The sequence below is a fragment of the Sorex fumeus genome, unplaced genomic scaffold (genome assembly GCF_029834395.1).
Source record: "Sorex fumeus unplaced genomic scaffold, SorFum_2.1 ptg000166l, whole genome shotgun sequence".
Classification (NCBI taxonomy): domain Eukaryota; kingdom Metazoa; phylum Chordata; class Mammalia; order Eulipotyphla; family Soricidae; genus Sorex; species Sorex fumeus.
In genome coordinates this window covers 4,779,680-4,785,319 of record NW_026606223.1, presented here as the reverse complement: position 1 = coordinate 4,785,319, position 5,640 = coordinate 4,779,680, and the positions used below count along the sequence as shown (strand labels likewise).

The 5,640-nt window shown below is 45.7% G+C and overlaps 1 non-coding gene across 1 annotated transcript; it reads right to left on the bottom strand.

Annotated features, from left to right (window-relative positions):
• Positions 1–3,206: 3,206 nt before the first annotated feature.
• On the bottom strand, positions 3,207–3,312 carry LOC130016758 (U6 spliceosomal RNA). The gene has a single exon (XR_008791265.1). It is a non-coding gene; the product is annotated as a U6 spliceosomal RNA (small nuclear RNA).
• Between the last annotated feature and the right edge of the window lie 2,328 nt (positions 3,313–5,640).

Here is a 5,640-nt window from a genome sequence, read left to right as displayed (position 1 = left end):
TTATCACAAATAAAAGGATTAATCCATCTGATTGATGGTTAAGCCATTATATTGCAAATGTTAGGATTTCCTTCTTTTTCTCCCTTTCTCTTGTTTTTGGGTCATACCTGGCAGTGTTCAGGGTTTACTCCTGGCTCCGTGCTCAGGGATCACTTCTATTGGTCCCCTTGGCTAAGGGGACCAATGGATGCTGGAGATTGAACCTGGGTTGGCCACGGGACAGGCACGAAACCTACCCACTGTACTTTCTCTCTGGCCCCTTTTTTTCTTGATCTTGGCTGAATAATATTTCACTGTGGATAGAGTCTCATGGTTCTTCCTTTTTCATACTGCAATAGGTGGAATAGAGGACAGTGGCCCAATAGATCCAACCAACAAGGGTGTGTAATTTTCTCAAGGGTGTGTGCACAAAGAAATCACTGAAGCTAGACATCAAAGAACTAGCATCATCGCCCAGGGAGGCACAGGAAGACACACCACCTTCTTATTAGCCATTGGCACTTAATCTAGATTCAAATCAGTTGATATGAAAGTATGATCAGTATCATTGCATTAAAAAATTGATAAAATTTGCCCTCCCAGACAAAAGCAAACACCATCACTGTCTCTTCAAAGGGAGTCTCTATTGGAAGGCTCACAGAGATTTCAGAGGCAGTCCTGATGGTATGTTCATTTTTTTTTTTTTTGTGAGGGTGCCAAAATTCTTACAGTGATCATCTTAGCTAATTTAAAAAAAATTAAAAGATGAAAAATTTTTTATAATTTCATTTTTGTATTTTTTGGCTTTGGGGCCACACCTGATGGTGCTCAGGGCTGGCTCCTCTCTCTGCACTCAGGAATTACTCCTGTAGTGCTCAGGGAACATAGAGGGTGCCAGGAATTGAACCCTGGTTGGCAGCGTAAAGTATTTGTCCTTTGGTGGTTGATTTGGCTCAGCATGATTAACCCATAAGGTTCACTCATGCTGTCAGAATTTTCTTCTTTTTCAAGGTCACATAATATTCTATGTTGTGTCTATACTCTTGGTGTGGGTTTTGGTTATTTCCTCATCAATTGATGGATATTTGGTTTCTCCTATCTCTCAACTATTATGTATTATGCTGCGATGAATACAGTGCTGTAGAAACTTTGAGACTGGCTTTTTTTTAATCATTTTTTTTATTAGTGAAACACCATGAGGTACAGTTATAGACTTATAAATTTTTGTGCTTGGGTTTCAGTTATACAATGATCAAGTACCCATCCCTCCACCAGTGCCCATTCTCCCCCACCATGGGTCCTAGCATCCCTCCCACCCCCTATCCTCCCCCCCCACCCCCCGTCTCACCCTGCTGCTGTGGCAGGGCATTCCCCCTTGTTCTCTCTCTCTTCTTTTGGGTACTGTGTTTTGCAAGAGAGGCATTGAGTGGCAATCATGTTTGGTCTATAGACTACTTTTAGCATGTCTCTCCCACCCTGGGAGGGTCTTCACAACACCCTTTATTTGGTGCTCTCTTCTCTATCTGAGCTTCCTTTTCACCTAGCACATGTGGCTGGCCTTCAAATCATGGAGCAAAATTCCTGGTACTAATCTCAGCCATTCCTGGGTGTTAGTCTCCCGTTTTGTTGCTTTATGTTCCCCAGATGACTGCAATCTTTCTGTGTCTATCCCGCTCTTTCTGACTCATTTCGCTTAGCATGATACTTTCCATGTTGTACCATTTGTATATAAATTTCATGACTTCATCTTTTCTAACAGCTACATAGTACTCCATTGTGTAAATGTACCAGAGTTTCTTTAACCAGTCATCTGTTCTTGTGCACTCAGGTTTTTTCCAGATTCTGGCTATTGTAAAGAGTGCTGCAATGAACAAACAATTGCAGATGTGAGACTGACTTTGAATTCATTCAGAGACGTAACCAGATGAGGGACTACTGGATCCCCTGGTAATTCTAGTTCTAATTTCTAGGAGAAAGCTCCATTTTGCCTTCCACAGTGTGGGACCAGCCAACATTCCCACCTTCAATGTACCCCTACCTCCTGGCCAGCACTGTGAATTCTCATCCCTCTGATGATTGTCCTGACAGATATGAGCCATACGCATTTCAGGATGTCCAGTCCCTTTTCGTGTTCCTGCAGGCCAGTTGTATGTTTTCTTGAGGAACATGTTCAGTTCCTCTTCTGTGCTTTAATCTATTTAAAAAAATTATTTTTTAATTTTTTATTGAATCACTGTGAGAGACACAGTTCCAAAGTTGTTCATGACTGTGTTCAGTCATGCAATGTTCCGACACCCATCCCTTCAGCAGTGTACATTTCGGACCAACAAATCCATTTTTTGTTTTGTTTTGTTTTGGGGCCACTTCGGCGTTGCTCAGGGCTTACTCTTGGCTCTGTGCTCAGGAATTATTTTTGGTGGGGCTTGTGGGATCACATAGGGATCGGGGGACTCGATAACGCATAAAACCCAGGTGGCTGTGTGCAAGGCAAAAGCCTTACCTGCTGTAGTACTGCTCTGGCCGGCTTTAATCCATTTTACTTTTATTTTCTGCTGTTGAGTTTAGCGTTTTGGATGGGAATCCCTTCCAGACGCGCGTCTTTCCTCCCACATCAGCAGGTAACTTTTCATTTAGTTGGTCTTCCCCTTTGTTGTGCAGAAGTTTTGAAGTTTGATGGGAATCCACTTGTCTATTTTTGTCTTCCTTCAGCGGGGTGCCGTCCATATCGAGAAATCACTGACAACGTCAATTTCCTGGAAGTTTTCTCCTGTTGTATTTTTCTTCTTTTTTTTTTTTTAATTTTTATTAGTGAGACACCATGAGGTACAGTTGTAGACTTACAAATTTTTGTGCTTGGGTTTCAGGTATACAATGATCGAGTACCCATCCCTCCACCAGTGCCCATTTCCCACCACCACGGATCCCAGTATCCCTCCCACCCCCCATCCCCCCATCCCACCCTGCCTCTGTGGCAGGGCATTCCCTTTTGTTCTCTCTCTCCTTTTGGGTGTTGTGGTTTGCAAGAGAGGCATTGAGTGGCAATCATGTTCGGTCTTTAGTCTACTTTCAGCAAGCTTCTCCCATCCTGGGAGGATCCTCCCAACACCCTTGATTTGGTGCTCCCTTCTCTATCTGAGCTGCCTTTTCCCCTAGCATGTGTGGCTGGCCTCCAAGCCATGCAGCAAAATTCTTGGTGATAATCTCGGCCATTCTTGGGTGTTAGTCTCAAAAATATGGAATGCTTCACGAATTTGCATATCATCCTTGCACAGGGGCCATGCTAATCTTCTCTGTATTGTTCCAATTTCAGTATAGGTGCTGCCGAAGCGAGACTCTCCTGTTGTCTTCTAAAGGTTCTTTCTAGTTTTGCATCTTACACTTAGGTTTTAAAAAAATTACGTTAGTTTTCACTAAAAAATTTTAATTTTTGCCATACTGGTTGATGCTCAGAGGCTATTCCTGGTAAAGTGCTTGGGGTCCATGCAGTGCTGGGCATTGAACCCAGGGCTTCTAAATGCAGAACACATGCTTTAACCCTTCCAGCCAAATCCCTATCTTGCTTTTAAGGTTTTAACCCACAGTGAATTCTTTTTTTATTTTGCTTTTTTTTTGGGGGGGTGTTGTCAACACCTGGTGATGCTCAGGGATTACTCCTGGTGGTGCTTGGGGGACAATATGGGATACCAGGGATCGAACTTGTGCCATTCATGTGCAAGGCAAATGCCCTTCCAGCTGTACTATTGCTCTGGCGCCCTGTGAGTTCACTTTTGTACCTGATGTGAAGGTATCTGCAGGTCCCGCTGCCCCAGCTCCGTCTGTGGAGGACTCTGACTGGGCTCTGCTGAGCTTGTGTCTGTCTTGCTGATCCGACCAGACACACCTGGGTGTATTCCTGGGGCCTTTGTTCTAGTGTGTCTCCACAAGCATCTTTCCTCCAGTTCAATGCTCTCTCCCTCTCCACTGCTTTGCAGCCAAATTGCCTCACCTCAAACCTATGGATAGGGGCCTGGAGAGATAGCACAGCGGGTAGGGCATTTTCCTTGCACGTGGCTGACCCGGGTTCAATTCCCAGCATCCCATAGGGTCCCCTGAGCACCGCCAGGAGTAATTCCTGAGTGCAGAGCCAGGAGGAACCCCTGTGCATAGCCGGGTGTGACCCAAAAAGCAAAAAAAAAAAAAAACAACCTATGGATAAAGAAATTATGGTACGTCTACACAATGGAATACTACACAGCTATTAGGAAAAATGAGGTCATGAAATTTGTCTCTTAATGGATCCACTTGGACAGTATCATGCTGAGTGAAATGAGTCAGAATGAAAGGACAGATATAGAATGACTGCATTTATTTGTGAGATATTAAAAAAAGTAGTATGAAACTAATATCCAAGGCCTGGAGAAACGGGTCAGGAGGCCTGGTCAATGGCTGGTCACTGGTGTGAGAGATGGAGGGTAGTTAAGATAGAGGAGGGTCCATTATGACAATACTAGTGGAAATGATCACTCTGGACAGAAAGTGAGTGTTGAAAGAAAAAGGGATCTACATGATGACCTTTGAGTATCTATATAGCAAACCGTAATGCCTAAAATGAGAGAGAGAGAGAGAGAGAGAGAGAGAGAGGACAAGAGAGAGAGGGAAGAGAGGTGCCTGCCAGAGAGGCAGGCTGGGGTGGGGGGTGACTTGAAGGGGTGGGAGGGAAGCTGGGGACATTGATGCTGGGAGATTACACTGGTGAACGGATGGGTGTTGAAACAGTGTGTGACTGAAATGCAAGCATGAACAATTTTGTAATGCTCTATCTCATGGTGACACAATAAAAATAATAAATGGATAAATAAAGTCCTGTTCCCCTACCCCCCAGGATGATGTAACACCTTCTGACTGGCACAGGCAAAACCTAAGGCCATATCCTTTTCTTAATTTATTTGGGGGCCCCCAAATGGTACTCAGGGTGCCCAGGGGGCCCACTGGTGATTCTTGGCCAATGGGGCCAGAGAGAGGTTCCACACTAAGGCCTGAGAACGTGGTGCTGAGGTCGCTTGAGCTGCACTTGGCGATGCTCGGTGGGCGTGTGTTGCTAGGAGTGGCCGGCTGAGTGCATGCCAGCATCATCTCCAAGCAACATTTGGGCCAACAACATCCTTTCAGAGATGCTCAGGGTGTTCAAACACTGGGGGGCATTATGGTAACAAGGAACAAGACCGAAAACCATGTAAGCCAAAGCATCTGGGCCTGGGAACCAGCTCCATGGCCAACTTCCTCCTTTTGGGTTTCACTTGGGGTTTGTCTAGCAGTAGGCCGGGCACTACAGGTTCAACTGCAAGTGGGTTCTTCCAGAGGGGAACCCTGGACTCGCTTGAGGACAGAGGACAGGACAGCCCACAGAAGATGCTTGATCACTACATTCTTCTCCTCCCTGAGGACTCAGAGCCTCATGCTCCGACACCAGTTCCACCCTGGGAGGTGGAAGGAGAGTCGCCCGGGGTTTGAGAGGTTCGGGTGTTGGATTCTGCTCCTGCTGGTCTTTGATCAAGAAGGGCTCTTGTGGGGCCGGAGCAATAGAACAGTGGGTCGAGCGTTTGCTTTGCACGTGGCGGACCCGGGTTTGATTCCCAGGATCCCATATGGTCTCCTGAGCACTGCCAGGAGTAATTCCTGAGT